This window comes from Chiloscyllium punctatum, chromosome 5, assembly GCF_047496795.1.
Source record: "Chiloscyllium punctatum isolate Juve2018m chromosome 5, sChiPun1.3, whole genome shotgun sequence".
In the NCBI taxonomy this organism is placed as follows: Eukaryota; Metazoa; Chordata; class Chondrichthyes; order Orectolobiformes; family Hemiscylliidae; genus Chiloscyllium; species Chiloscyllium punctatum.
The window spans coordinates 114,993,289-115,009,777 of record NC_092743.1 but is presented as its reverse complement, the minus strand read 5'-3'; the positions used below and the strand labels follow the sequence as shown (position 1 = coordinate 115,009,777).

The 16,489-nt window shown below is 41.4% G+C and overlaps 1 protein-coding gene across 4 annotated transcripts in view; it reads right to left on the bottom strand.

The window, feature by feature from the left end:
- The window catches only part of LOC140477368 (transcriptional activator GLI3-like), a 382,249-nt gene that overhangs the window by 339,800 nt on the left and 25,960 nt on the right, over positions 1-16,489 (bottom strand). The window lies entirely within an intron of this gene.

Here is a 16,489-nt window from a genome sequence, read left to right as displayed (position 1 = left end):
AGGGAGAGATTACCATGATGGAAGTGCATGGAAGAGCATATAGTGGTGATGCATTAGTAGAGGTAGTAAGGTATCTCTAGTCAGTGAGTGGGAAGGAAAAAGGGCATGAAAGGTTAGTAGTTTGGGAGGATGAAGTAGGTGAGAGTTATTCAGTGCACACAGTGCATAGAATAATGCCAGTTGTGGTTCATGTACTTTGGAAACATGAGTATGCAGTGGCATAGTGATGGCCCTGGGAGTGCGAGATAAAAGAGAAGGTGGCAGCATACATCCTTGCAGACCACAGAAGACAATTCAGCTTTGCTCTGAACTGCTGGGTGTTGCACTTCACTTTGGCTACTGTCCTGACCTGGGCCACTATCTGGGTCCAGAATGGCTGAGTCTAGTGCTACTCAGCAGCAAACATTATTACTCTCTTCTCGACCACATTGTCCACCAGCATCTCCAGGTCTCTCTCAGCAAACCGAGGAGTTTTGTTTGCCTTTCTCAGCCATGTCATTAGGGAGAAGAGTTCATGAACACAGTGCAAACAGCAGTTTTAGGCTTGTAGCACCTGAAGTGCTTTGGACACAGTGTAGCAGCAGCAGCATGAACGTCTCAACATTTCAGTCGTGGTGAGCATTTCCGCCTCTCCTGGTTACACAAGATGGGCATCAAGAGGCCAGCTTCATAATTACTGAGCTGAAGAATGGAAGATTGTGTGAATAAGGTCTGCAGATGACCAGCCACCATTGATCTCATCAGAGAACACACACTACCAAAATTCAGCTGTCCAATTCATGGTTTTACTCTCATTGAGGGTTGTGGATTTCCCCAGATCAGAATTATTGCCATTAATTCACAGGATTGGCAGCATCATTGGCAATGCCAACACTCACTGTCTATTCATTAACTTTGTGAAAACCACCACCTTCAACTGTCATTTCCTCTATCACTGGGACACTATGGCTACAGTTCATCCCACCCACAAAATTCACTGCAGTATCTTGCCAAATCTCCTACAACAACATCTCCTTCCCAAACCTGCAATCTCTACTAACCAGGAAAACCAGGGTAGCCGTTGCATTGGAATACTCCTGCCTACGCTAGGTCACATACCATCTCATCTTGGAAGTGTATCAGTGTCATTCACTGTCACAGAATTAAAATCCTGGAACTTCCTTCCCAGCTGCACCATAACTACATCTACACCAGATGGATTGCAGTGGTTCACCAGGTCTCTCTGCACCAACTTTGCACACGTAATAAGTCCAGTAGTGCCTACACTGTAAAAACATTTGTTGTTTTAGTGGCTTGTTAGGTTACTTCAAAAGACAATGAAGAGTAAAACACATTTCTCTGGATGCGGAGCAGCTTCTTGGCATGACAATGTATTTCCTTAGATGCAATTGAATGAATCAGGTGAGTCTTTACAACAATTCAACAGTGACATAGTAATTATTATCAAGACAAGCTTTTGAATCCTGATTTATACTTTAATTGAATTTCATCAGCTGCCCTGGCGGGATTTAAACTTTTAGTTGGTATTTTCCAGAGTCAGCAGCGGATCCACAGTTGGTAATGAAGGTGGGAGTGGGGGTGGGAAGGCGGAATAGGTGTTGGGGTGGTATTGGCAGTTTCTGTACTTCAGAAGGTTTCAGGATGTCAGTCTGCATTTTAAGATCTGCAGCCAATTAGTTGGTGGCCTGCCAGACAGCTGCTGGCTCAGTCTAAGGGTAAGCAATGGTTGATCCTGGAGGGCAGGACAAGGTCACAATGGTTGACTAGGCAAATAGGATCTACATGTGCTGGAACTAGTGAGGAAGGAGGGTGGGGTGTTGCAGTGATGGAGTCACTGGGGGTCAGCACCAACAAAGCCACAGGGGCAGCTATTGCCACTAGGAGACTCTTTCTGGAACAAAGCAGCAGAAAAGGAAAGCACCCTGAACTCCAAAGTCCATCGAGAAGCTGCTGAGATTTATCTAGCAGTCTTCTCACACAGTAGAGTGACTATCTCCCCCACGCCCCCAACCACAAAAGAGGTGGGCAGTGATCTTCAGTTGACAGTAAGCATCTCCATTGAGCTCTGCCACCTTTCCCACCACTGGCAAATTAGCATGGTGACAGCAAAGTGTGGCCCAAGACACCTTCTCCACACAATACTTCCCCAGGCCATATGGCCTGTCATCCTACCTCCAGGCCCGTCCGCAGAAAAACAGATAAAATTCAGCTCCTTGACTCCAGATGGTTAGCCTAGATCCATAGATTACTCATCCTGTAACATAGATTGTATACTAAAATTCGTACAATTGCACCTAATTTAGATCAGCTAAATGTCAACAGTATGGTGCTGAAAAAGCACAGCAGGTCAACAGCATCCAAGGAGCGGGAAAATTGACTTTTCGGGCAAAAGCCCTTCATCAGGAATAAGGCCTCATTCCTGATGAAGGACCTTTGCCCAAAACATCGATTTTCCTGCTCCTCAGATGCTGCCTGACTTGCTGTGTTTTTCCAGCACCACACTCTTGACTCTAAACTCCAGCATCTGCAGTACTCACTGCCACTGCCATCATAGAAAAATAACCTATTCCTTTGTTTGAATTGGTATGCAGTAACAAGATTGTAAAAATTTGAATTTAGTTTCCTTTACTGTGAAATAGAGACTCTAGAAAAAAGGTTGATATCTTCCCTTCTCCCTGACTCATGCTGAAAATGAGTTTGACTCAACACATTATTAATTGACTAAAGACTCCTTAAAATGCCAGAGCATAGTAGGCTATGAACCATGTACAGGGAAATGGGATAGTCTACTTTGATGTTTGTTGGTAGGCATAGACAGGGTGCACTGAAGGGTCTGTTTCTCAGCTGTATGACTCTATCTATGACTCTATCATTCTCAGCTCTCCTGAAAGCCAGAGTTGGTTTGATGCAAAATCTCCAAAAGGCTTTAGTAGATTTAAAGATGTGATTCTTCTCTGTTTTATTGATGAAAAGAGACTGTTTTTGACATTGATATCACCAAAATGTCAGTTGTTTTGGCTAAGGAAGTTTAGATGTGGAGATACCCAAAGAAATCACATTACTCTTCCTATTACTTGAGTCTGAGGTGTGGAAGATTTCATTAGAGATTACATGCTTCAGGTCAGCTTGGTGGCACTGTGGTTTATTAACGTAGTTTTCACTTTGGCAGGGAATGGCTCTGAATACAAGACAAGAGCTGGGTAGATTTTCTTTCCTTTACAATTTTTATTAAATTTAGAATGGATGGGAATAAGTTCACTTTCTCTTAATTGTACTGAACATTAAGTGAAGTCATGATGCCACAGTACAGAATGCTGGGGATGTCTATTTAAAGTATACTTTATTGCTGTTTGCTAGCAGTTTTTTCACAAGATTAACAATAGCTAACAATTCGTTGATTGTACACACAATTAGGACACTCCACATGCAGGTAGACTGGCACCTTGGGGTAATTTTAATCCTAAAGAATGGCATGTTTAAGTTAGGTGGAATGTTAAAAAATCTTAAATTTAAGATCAAATTGCCTTGAATCCATCATCATTATTTTTTTTTGAAAAAACAGAACAAGGTGACCAACCAATCTGCTTCCAAGAGGCAGGTTACCTATTTAAATATTTAAATGAGACTGTATATCTGACAGTTAATTCTGTTTTAAATTTTATGCTAACTGCCCAGGATTCCCAGCAAAATGCTTTCCAGTACTGCTTGTGGGTCAAAAGCGCTCTCTCCCACCTCACCACCACCATGATCCATATACAACTGTCCATTAGCCCAGCCTTTCCAAATTCCCCTGCCCACCCCAACGTTTTCAATCCCTTTCCTCCTCTGACCTCCTGAACTGCACCTTAAAATTCATCTCCTTCCCTAGCAACTTTTCCAACTTGTCATCACCTCTCCTGACCATTGAAAACCATCTTTTCTGACCAATCTCCCAGCACCTCGCCTCAAACTTCTTCTTCCTGCCCAAACCCAAGCCCCAACCTCCAATCTTTAGTCAGCCAACAATTGCGTATCCATCATTTTCAGTCGTTCTCACCCCAACTCTCTGCTTTTTAAGTACTGCATTGTACCAAAGGCCTATCCACCAACAATCAGTCAGCCTCACTATTTGGCTGGGTGCAGCCAATTAATGGGACAAAGATGTCCTTTGGACCCTGTCAATATATTCAGCAGGACATGAAGTATACTCACTCTCCTAGGATTTTATAAACATATAATTGCACCCCTGCCCTCCCATTTTTCCTATAAATATTGGGGTTTCTGTCTCCTATATTGTTCCTTTGGATCATGGTTGGATGGTAGAATAGAATGGAAGAGTGGGGAAGAAAAATAGAGTTGAATACCAGGCCAAACAATTTCCTTTTTGATACCACCTTTTAAATGTAATTATTTATATGACAGCCAGTATTGTTAATAAAAAAAACTGTGCCTAAAACTTGGAAACAATTTATTTTTGAGTTTACCACATTTTTCTTCCTGCACCCAGCTAATACCCAGTTGTAGCATAATATTGATTTTGCAATCTCCTGTAGATTAGGGACTATGAAAAAATTAAAACTCTTCAAACTCCAATGACAAGATATGTTAGAGCCTGTGTTAAATGTTAGATGATGTTTAGCTTTATATTAAATGCAGTCTTCAAATTCTCTTGTTCTCACTCAATCAAGCAGCGCCTTCAGAAATCTAGATAAACAGACATTCTACAGCAAGTAAGTGTATTAGGAAAGGTTATGCTCTTAGCCGCATCTACTCCAGCAACATTAAAGCTGTTTTGTGTTTCAATAGAAAAGGTCTCCATCATCATAACAAAGAGCAAGAGGTGAAGTCACCCATCACATCCCCCTCTCAAAGGCAAGAATACTGCTTTTGGTATGATCTTACTTATTCTTTGAACGCAGTTCAACCTCCGCATACAAATGAATACGCTATTATCCAAACAAGAGAAACCACAGGGCACTGCCCCTTTCACTTCCCAACAGCAACCTTTAAAAAGTCACATGAGTACCATCCACAACATTTCACTCAAGACCCAGTTCTGAATTTGCATCTGCTTTAGTAACAGAAGGATTCGAGTACATTCACTTCATTGATAAGTTACAAGCACTCCAAGTCAGGGAGAAAACACAAAAAAAGAGGTCAGTCTTCGGGATTCTTTGAAGACTCTGAACCAAAATCAGACAATAAAGCAGATTAGAAGGAAAGAATTGACCACTCTGAACTGATTTATCCACTATTGTTGAATAGATCTATAATTGTATCAGAATAAAACAGAAATTAAAGGCACCAAGTTGCTCACTTACTGAGATACTAATCCAGAACAGCAAAGTTTTCAACCTACATTATTCTATGAGCATATCTTTGCTTTACCAGAATTATAAAATCACCACAAATCAAGCCTGCACTTTGCCCGATGGACTATCCATGAAATTGCATTCATGTGTTTTTTCATAGGTGCTAAGTAGTTAAAAAAACTGTAACTTAATTCCTGCTTTAAAAGAGCATTAGGAAAAGTACACAATGTTCCAGATTAACTTTTCAGACCAAGAATTCAACTGTCAAATTTTCTTGACTGAGCAAGGAGTCCAAAAGGCTACCCTTATCAACAACCAGTTCTCATGAAGGATAGTGGAGACAGTACCATATGATTACAAAGCACCAAAACAAATTCCTACCTGACTGGCAAGGTAACAAGAGTACGCAGACATTTTCTTGCCTTTTTAAACCGAAGTATATTATTAGGTGTGTTTTAAGATTCCAAGCGATCGATCTCTGAGCAGCCCAAGTCCAAGACAATATGCAATGATTTATGATGAGAGTCTTTTCAGTCAGCTCACCATTGTAATAGCCAGAATAATTAGAAAATATCAAGAAAATAAAGCTGAAAATTACGACATGTATTCTGTCTTTGCACAATGATTAGCAGCCAGTTTCATCTTCTTCAGAAACTGTATCACCTTCATATAATAAAAACCACTTGAATGTCATAGATAACATCTCCAAGAATCAAACCCAGCATCTACCTTCTCAATAACTAGTGATGTTACCATCTCTGTTGAAGGCAGTAATGATGTGTACCCACATTCATTCAGTCCTTTACATCTTTGACTGGATGTCAAGGGATGTACAGGACTGGGTAAGGAAATAGAGAGAAGCTTATGAGGCCTCAAAATAGTGAAAGCCCTAGAGGTATACATAAAGTGCAGAGGGTCACTTTAAAAAAAAGGCCAAGCAAATTTCTCTTTAACTTGTGGCTACGCAGGTGCTGAGAGGATTGTACATGCCAATCAGCATTGGCTCCCATTTCCAGAAGCTAGAGACCCATTGACTCAAACAGCAAAGAGGGAGCATGAGAAAACACAGGCAGATAACATAAAGGAAAATTCAAGGGCATTTTATAAATCTACTGGAGGCGAGAGGGCAACCAGCAAAAGAGGAAGGTCAATTAGGGACCAAAATGTGGAGCTAGCAGAAGTAAGTGAGGTTTTGAATGTGTTTTGTTTCTGAATTCACTATAGAGAAGGCTGATGTAGGTCTAGAAATCAGGGAGAAGGGCTGTAATACATCTGAACAAATCAGCATTGTGAGGGAGAAGCAATTTTATTGGGGGTAAAAGATGATAAATGACTAGTTGTAGGAGGCAAGTAGTGAGATTACAAAACTCAAATATTAATTTTCAAATTCTCCCTGGCCAGTGAGTCTAATATCAACAGTAGAAGAAACTATTGGAAAAATTCTGGGGTTCAGAATTAATCTCCAGGTGGAGAGGCAAGGCTTAATCATGAATAGTCAGCATGGCTGTATTAGGGGGCCATCTAACAAATTTGATTTAATTTTTTGAGAAGGTGACTCAGGCAGTGTCGTTGATGTGGTCTACATCGGCTTTATAAGGTTGAACAAGATTTCACATTGGAGACTGGTCAAAAGTGTAAATACCAATGGAATCCAAGGAAATTTGGCAAATCATATCTAAAATTGGCTTTGTGGCAGGAGACCAGGGGCTGGAAGCCTGCATCTGGTGTTGTATAACAGGTTTCAGTGTTGGGTCACTTGCTGTGGTGTCAGGTTTATTAATGATCTCGACAAAAACGTAAGAGGCATGATCAGCAGATTTTGCAGATGACTTTATAATTGGTTTTATGGTAAATAGCAAGTAGGCAAGTCCTTGACTACAGGACAATATAGATGGGTGATCAATGGCAAATGGAATTTAATCCTGAGAATTGTGAGGTGATGCACTTTGGGAGGATTAACAATACAATGAATGAATAGGCCCAAGGAAGTACAGAGGATCAGAGGGAACTTTAGTGCATGTCCAAAGATTTTTGAAGGACAGATAGATCAGGTAGTTAAGAAGGCATATGGAATACTTGCCTTTATAACTCAAAGCATTGAATAGAAGAGCATGAAAGTTGTCATCAAGCTGTATAGATTATTAGTTAGGCCACAGCTGGAGTACTGTCTGTCGTTCTGGTCACCTCATGTAGAAAGGATGTGATTTCAGAAGAGATTCACCAAGATCTTCCCTGGGTTGGAAAGTTTCAGGCATGAAGGGATAAACTTGGGTTGTTTTCCTTAGAACAGGAAAGGCTGAGAAGGTAACTGATTGAGGTATACAAAATTGTGCGAAGCACAGACAGGAAGAAATTGTTCCCCTTAGTAGAGAGTTCAATAACCAGGGACATAAGGTAAGAGACAAGAGGTTCAGAGGGCATTTGAGACATTTTTTCTGTGTGCTGTATGCATATGTGTTTGATGATGGAGGCTTTCTGTGCTATCATACACTGACATCAGAATCTCCAAGGTGCTTGAATGATCAGGGCTACAGCAGAATCACATGAGAACTTCAGCAAGGACTGTCTTGATATTGGAAGCAATTCCCTGCATTCTTTATGCACCTGCTGGTTGGTGAGGCACGTTTCTCACAAGGCAGCAGTGAGTTACCAATGAAGACGGAATATAGATTGTTGATGCCTTATTAACAACACAACTCACCTCATTATATTCAGCATCCCACCTTACCAAATAGAGTCATAAGAGTCATGGAAACAGACTCTCTGTCCAACTCATCCATGCTGACCAGATATCCTCTAACTTTTCTACCTTTTACCTTAGATTTGTGTTCCTGGTCATTGATCCCTCCACCAAGGGGAAAGTTTCTTTCTGTCTTTGCCCTTCACTATTTTAGACAAGTCAATCATGTACCCTCTCAGTCTCCTCTGCTCTGAGGAAAACAGCTCCTGTCAATCCAAACTCTCTTCATAACTGAAATTCTCCAGCCCAGGCAACATCCTAGCAATCAGGCACAACAAGGCACAATAATTTCTCACTACAGTACTAATTCTGTTCTTGTTAATAGAGCTACATCCTTTTACTTTCTTCCGAAAATATTTTCAAATATCAAGACTTCCATTATTCTGACCCAGCACGATCAATCTGTATCCATGCCAGCATAATGGTTATTATATTAGACTTCTTTATTTAACCATCATGTTCTGAAAGTTACATGCGTAAAGAGGCTATGATTCTGTTCCTGCGCCATCTTTCCCTTTTCTCACCTTACTTCCTGATGCACTCTTATGGTTGCTCCATAACTTCCTTTCATACACTTGTTATCATTGCTCATTGTGCTACCCTGTTCTATTTATTCTGATTTGAATTGAATTATTTATTGTCACATGTATTTTGTTACATGTGTTGCATAGTGTCACCACTCTCCGGCGTCATCTTAAGACACAGAAAAATAAATGAAAACATAGAATATGAAGGCAGAAAAAAGGAGAAAAAAAGAAAAAAGGGTTCAACTTTACAGTCCTTCTTGTTAAGTGTTCAATCATGGGGCCTGGGCCTAGTGGTCAGGCACGCGTCCCCGTGCCCTGCGGCACCATCGCTGGAATGATGGTCACCATTCTTCCACACCTTCTTGCCTCCACCCTCATCACTATGCGTCCTTGATGGACCTCACCAATGCAGTCATCACTGATGCTGCTGGGTACTGCACTGGCCCAAGTTCAGTTCCTCTGCTACCTCTACGAATCTGTGCTGGATGCAGATGCCGCCTGGAACCCAAACTCGCCTCCGCCACAGCAGCCCTACGATTTCTCTTTAACTTATTAAATTCGCCTTATCTGAACACTTCTTCCTGCAATGTTCAGTTTAAAGCCCTCACTACAGCCCTAATAATTAAATCTGACAAGACACTGGTACCAGTGGGGTTCAAGTGAAGTCCATCCTAAACAACCCCTTCTTTCCTCAGTACTACTGTTTGTGTCCAATAAATCAAAGCCAATCTGCCCTGCTCCAATCAGTGAGCCACATATTCAACGAACAGATCTTAATTATCCTGTGCCCATTTTCTTATGGCTCAGATAATAACCCAGTGGTTATTACTTTGTGGTTCTGTAATATTATTTAACCTGAAGCTACTGATACTTGTACAGCAGAACAACTTTCCTACTCCTGTCTATGACATTACCACCTAATGAATCAGGAAAGTGGATACTCCCCTCCCACTTAATGTTTCTGTCCAGCCCTGAGGAAATTTCTGTAACTTTTGCAATGATACTTCAGAAGCATAGACCAGCAATGCAGGGCACACTAATAACTGCTGCACAGGAACATACATCCAGCTCAGATTAGACCAGGCTGCATTCAGGGATTCTGACTTGCTCTGTAAGCACTCACTTCTGTGTCTACCTGTACGCTTGCAGTGTCCATCAATTCCCTTGCCATGTTGTACCATGTTCACACACTGGCCCTACAGCTAAAGCCAAAGGCTGTACTGAAGTGCTCTTTTGCATAGTCACACAGACAAGCTGCTGGTCAGTAGGAACCCGACCATAAGAATACACAGTACACCGCACAGATCAGACACATCAATAAGCCCGTATGTCCCTGCTGCCTGAGTGGCATATGTAGTGCCGTCAGTCAGTGAGCCCCAAAAACATTCAGAGATGGGTATAATCTGCACACAGCTCAGTCATTTGTCTGTTCAGGGATAGCAGAACAGCATTAGAGTATGGTTGGCTACAGCAGTAGTGGGTTATTGGCTTCCTCAGGGCATGTAGAGGACTGGGGAGGGGGGGGGGAACAATCATTACTGAATTGAATTTATTGACACATGTACTGAGGCACAGTGAAAAGAGCTTGAAGGCAGGGAGGACAGTTTAAGGCAAGGTTCAATGTGGTAAAACTCCACACAGAAGAGGTGAAAATGGGTGGAAATAGGCTGTTGAGATCGTGTGAGGTAAAAGAAGACAAGGAACTTGGGGACAGGGATGGGAGGGAACTTGGTGACCACACATAACCCATGCTAACAATATCCATCCTGAACTGCATCCCCTGCGATTACTTGCTGTTCATTAGAAGCTGACTGTAACTGCAAAATGTAACTGGACAAATTTCAGGCTGGGTGGAATTGATGTCAGTTTGTTGAGTGAAAGCATGGAAGCCATGTTTGCTGGACACTAGGACATGGAAGGAACAAAAACATGAGGCGTGCATTGGCTATATTTAATTTCCAATCATTTGCAATGCATACAGAGTGAATGAGTTTTGGCTTCAAATGCTGCTCAAAAGCGATTTCAGCAAGCTTTTGGTGCTTACAAATCTAACATCGCCATCTCAGTGATGTAGATGTGAGCAGCACTGACTTATGTGAGCAGCACTGACTTACAAACTTGCACGCTGGCCAAAACCATTCCATGACATCAATCTTCCAAGGAGAACATCACCTCGTCATATCTCAGAGAGTCATAGAGATCAACACACACAAAACGGCCCTTTGGCCCACCACATCCGCACCAGTCAATAATCACCTAACTATCCTATTCCCATTTCTCAGCAATTGGCCCAAAGCCTTGTATACCTTGGCATTGCAAGTGCACATTTAATACTTAAAAGTTATGAGGATTACTGCCTCCACCACCCTTACAGACAGGGAATTCCAAATTCCCACCACCCTCTTGGTGAAAATGTTTTTCCTCACATCCTCTCTAAAACTCCGGCCCTTTACCTTAAGTCTATACTCCTGGTCATTAATCCCTCCATCAAGGAGAAAAGTTTATTTCTGTCTACCCTGCTCATGCCCCTTACATTTTATCTGTCTCAATCATGCCACCTTCTCAATCTTCTCTGCTCCAAGGAAAATAATCCCAGTCTATCCAACCACTCTTCATAACGGACAATATGCTGGAAAATTGCCTTTACATCTCTTCCCAGTGCTGTGACATCCCTCTTATAATATGAATTCCAGAACGGCTCATAATCAACATTTTAAACAATTCGACCACACGCCCATAGAAGCCTAATCAACATTTTAAACAATTAGACCACACGCCCATAGAAGCAAAATTAGGCCATTCTGCCCATCAGGTCTTCTCTGCCATATGGTCATGACTAATATGCTTCTCAACCCCATTTTCCTGCGGTCTCCCCATAATCCTTGATCCTCTTAGTAATCAAGAACATATCTATGTCTTAAATACACTCAATGACTTGGCCTCTACAGCCTTCTACAGCAATGAGTTCCACAGATTAACCATCCTCTGGCTTCCTCAATCTTGGTTCTAAAGGGTTATGCCTACAAGGCCCAGTCTCTCCTACTGGTGGAAATATCTTCTCCATGTCCACCCTATCTGGGTCTTTCAGTATTCTTTAAATTTCAATGAGATCTCACCTCATCCTTCTAAATTCCATTGAATCCTCAACCACTCCTCATATGACAAGCTCTTCATCCCGAGGGTCATTCTTCTAAACCTCCTCTGAACCACTTCCAGTGCCAGTACAAAATCATGCTTGATTAACCCCTGCCTGTCCAAATGCAGATCAACTCTGTCCAACAGAATTGCTTCCAATAGTTTCCCCACCAGTGAGGTTAGACTGACTGGCCAATTGTTTCCAGGTCTGTCTCTTGCATCCTTCTTGAATAAAAGTACCTCACTGGCTGTCCTCCAGCCCTCTCCTGTGGCCAGAAAGAAACTGATTTTTTTTGCACGCACCCCTGCTATTTCTTCCCTTACCTCACACAACCTGGGATACATTTCATCCAAACCTTGAGACTAATCTATTTTTTAAGCCTGTCAGACCACTCAGAACCTCCTCTCTGTCTATGCTAATTTTTAAAATTGAATCACAAACCTTTTCCCTGATTTCTATACCCATACCGTCCCTCTCATTAGTCAACATTAACAAAGTATTCATTTTGAACCCTACCTACATTCTCTGACTCCGAGCACAAATTACCACTGTGGTCCTTATTGGGCCCAACTCTTTCCCTCATTATCCTTTTAAATATCATGTACGTGTATAACAACTGAGGATTTTCCTTTAATTTACCAGCCAGTATCCTTTCATATCGTGTTAAATATTATGACAGACTCTAATTAGATGTCAAATGATTGATGTTGGTCTGGAATAGAAGGGCGTAAGACTGCAGGAGGCACTCTCTTTTGATGCAATGTGTCATTTTGATGACATTGCACCTTCAAGTTGACACGCATGCTGCGATCAGGTCCATGATGGAGCAGATAATGAGGCTTCTGAAGATGTGGTTCTGTTACTTGGAGTGGTCTGGGGGCTGGCATTGCACTATAGCCTGGACAGGGTATGCCACATCTCCCTGGTGTACTGTGCTCTGCACAATTGATGCAAGCAATAAGGTGAGGTGCTGGAAGCTGAGGAATTGGAAGAAAGGGAAGCAGTCTTACCAGGAGGAGGACAAGACCGATGGGGAGGAGGAAGCTCTCCTTGTGCATGTCACAGCTCACTGCACTGCGCTACAAGGCAGACAGGACCCGAATGACACATTCTCCCCATGTCTGCGTGGGTTTCCTCCGGGTGCTCTGGTTTTCTCCCACAATCCATGTTAGGTGAATTGGCCATGCTAAATTTGTCCATAGTGCTCAGGGATCGTGGATTAGGTGCATTTGTCAGGGGTAAAGGGGGTAGGGGAATGGGTCTGGGTGGGTTACTCTTCGGAAGGTTGGTGTGGACTTGTTGGGCCTAATGGCCTGTTTTCACACTTCTATAATTCTATGACACCCTGTAGGTAAAAACTTTGGGGTGTGTGTGTGTGTTAGTCTGTGTGTCTGTGTGTGATGAACGGCAGCCTCTACTCAATTCATTTGTCTTAGTTTTTGCTGGCTGTAAATAAAAGAATATGCTTAGAATTGTCCAATCATGGCCTGCATGTGATGTTCCCCTCCTGGGCATTAATAACATGCAGGTCTCCAGTGAGCATTGAGAACAATGTAGCGGTGCCTTAGTCATACAGTCATAGAGATGTACAGCACTTGGAGACGATGTTGAGACAGCACGTAGCTAAGCACAGGTAAACTGTGTGACTTGGTGCTTTAAGAGTCAGAAATGTGAGACAATGGGATTGTATGTGTAAGGGAGATCAGCCATGCTAGCCATGTGCCATGAGCAGCACAACTTTATGGCCGTTGGATCATTACATTGCCAGTGAGTGGCAATGCCAGATTGCCAATGCTTATCTTGATGCACAGCAGCTTTTAAAAATGGCATGGGTGCCAGAGTTACTAGACTTTCAGCATGTAGCTGTTGAGTGGCAACTTGTTTCAGGAATGGTAAGTGGTAAGATGGGGCTAGTTTCAGGTGAATGGACACCATGGGGAGCGGTAGGTAGTTAACGAGGTGAATCTGGCAAGATAAGTGAAAACTCACACAAGCTCTAACACCGAAAACTCCTCCAAAGTATTCAAAGATATTGGCCTTAGCTGAAAATGTAAGATGTAGCCCCATGACATTGTACAAATTGTCTGCTGCATTTGCCTACATCACAACAATGGAAATCTTGAGAAGTAATGTACTGGAGCATCCTGAAGTTGTGAAAGATACTACATCTGGACCAGTGAAAATACTTGCCACCTCTGTATTTGCATTTTCCTAAGTACCTTGCACTCAGCTTTCAAATGAAAACTAGATTCTGAGAACAAAGATCTCATAGCAATACCACGAACCAAATTTTGCTGGAGTAGGGTAGGTCACAGTGTATAATCATTGGCTTGTCAACCACATTTCTGTACCATAACACTTTGGAAGATCAAACTGATAAGAGCACGGTTCGTGCAAAACGGTATGAGTTTTGACAAGTGTACCACAAAACCAATACTATTTCCTTAGCCAATGAGATTTAAAGGAATGTGGGACTAAACAAGGAGAAGAAAAAAAAATGATAGTGTCAAAAAAAGGAGGAACGCCAGAAAATAATTCCTAATCTGCTTACTGCATACAGGAATGAACCTCAAGTATTTCATTTACTCCCCTTTTAGGCAAGATTGCCCGGGGCTGATTCAGCAATTTCCAAGTTCTTAGGGAAGTAGATATTTCGTCCAACCCATTCAAGACAAGTTTTGACAGACCTTGGAAATAGATGGGATTTTAACCTAGAGTCTTCTGGCTCAGAGGAAGGGACACTAACACTGTGCTACAAGTTTCAAAGGGTAGCTACACTCTAAACTATCATATCTCACTTCTCAGGTTCTCAATTGGCCATTAATACTCTAAGTCAACCAACTTTTAAGAATAACATCGAGACTGAGGATGAGATCCAGTTGTGGCATTAATCAATCCAGCTATACCTGGAGATTCATTGTTCCTTTAATCCTCTAAGCTTGCTGGCCAATTGTACATGAAAAGGTAGCATCATGAACACACCATTAGTTTCCAGCAAGGTTTGCTCCCCATCAACCCCCAATCTTTCAGAATGCCTTTGCATAATTTGAGCCATTCACAACAAATTGTCTTCAGTAGTTAAGAGTCATTGTGCATCGAAGAAAATATTCTAACACTAAGGCAAATAGCACTACTTATTATTGTCAATCAATAGGATGACCAAGAGATAGGAAGGACAACAGCATTTCACCATAGACTTTTTATGGGATTTGACGTGGTATTTTGCTGTTATCAAAAAAGCTCATCAGTGCAGCACCCTCTGCAGGACATCAGAACCTGTGTGAACAGTCTATATGACTGATTAACCAATCAAACTGAAGATTGATTAACCTGGAGCACAGAGTCTATAACTGGAAACGACAGAATACTGAATGCAATGTCAAATCATCTATAGCAAGTAATACAAAAAAAAAGGCAAAAGCAATGGAAAAAAGAGAGATGGGGGAAAAAAAGCAAACTAAAATTGTAGTGATATCTTTTAAAAATCTCCCACAACAACTAAAAGCCAAAGGAATGAGTCTTGTAAAACAGTCAGTGTTTGCCAAGAATTAAAACTTATGTTGTTAAAGGGCACAAGCTAGAAAGGACAACGCCTAACCTTTTTAGTGAGTTCAGTACAGATCAATGAGGCAAATCTGGAATGTCATGCTATTCAATACACTTGAATAATGAAACAGATGCCAAGATGTCATTTTGGGAAGCTTTTGTGGAATGTTGCATCTTCGATAGTAACTTCTGAATTTTTAAATTTAACTGAGCATATGCAGTTACCAGAAGTTGCTGTTCAATTCGCATAATAAACAATTAGTGTCACCATTACTTTCACAGCATTATCCAACCACATTCTTTCATCACAACCTAATGTGTTTGACTTTCTTTGACACGACATGCACCAATAATCGTGCTCAGTTTATTCTTCTTTGAGGGCATCTGGGGTTATCTTTGTAATATGCGAAAGGTAAACTAGCACTGAATTTGTGCTTTTTTTTAAAAGGAAATTTTGATGTTTCAGAAGGTATTTGCATTTCTATTTGTGTCCTGAACTGATATATATCTATATTCCTAATCCTTGTAACACTAGCTTTTCTTTGTCTACCTTATCTGAGTCTATCATCTTGTACAACTCGATTAAATCTCTTCTCCACCTCTGTTCGTCCAAGGAGAATGACCCAGCTTCTCCAACCTAGCCAAAGTTCCTCAGCCCTGGAGCTGTTCTGGTAAATTTGTTTAATCTCTCAAGGATCTTCATACTCTTCCTAAAATATCACAATTGAAATAGAATGCAATATTCTGCCAGTGGCCTAGCCATTGATATATTCATGTCCAGCACAAATTCCTTGCATTAGCACTAAATACTTCATCTATACAGTCCAAGATCGCATTTACTTTACTAATCTATGCTTTCAATAAGCCAATGCAGCCTTTGGAGATCCAAGCAATGAATCTCCTCTGTCCCTGCATACTCTTTAGAACTATGACATTAAGTATATCTTGCCTATCTCTATTCCTTCTACAAAGTATCTACCATTACGTAGCTGCCCATTCTGCTGCCCATATCTTTGTCATGTTGCAGCAGATTAACCATCTTATTTGCCACACTTCCAAGTTCGGTATCATTGTCAATTTTTAAAATTTTATTCTGTAGCATATACTCAAGTAATTTATAAATATAAATAAAGGACCTGGCAGGTTAAGTGCAAGCCTCCATATAAGGGCAAGGCTGTTCCACATAGTTTATGTTCTTAAAACTACAAAGCAGAATTATTCAGCTGCATTTCACCCCAGAGTTATTTTG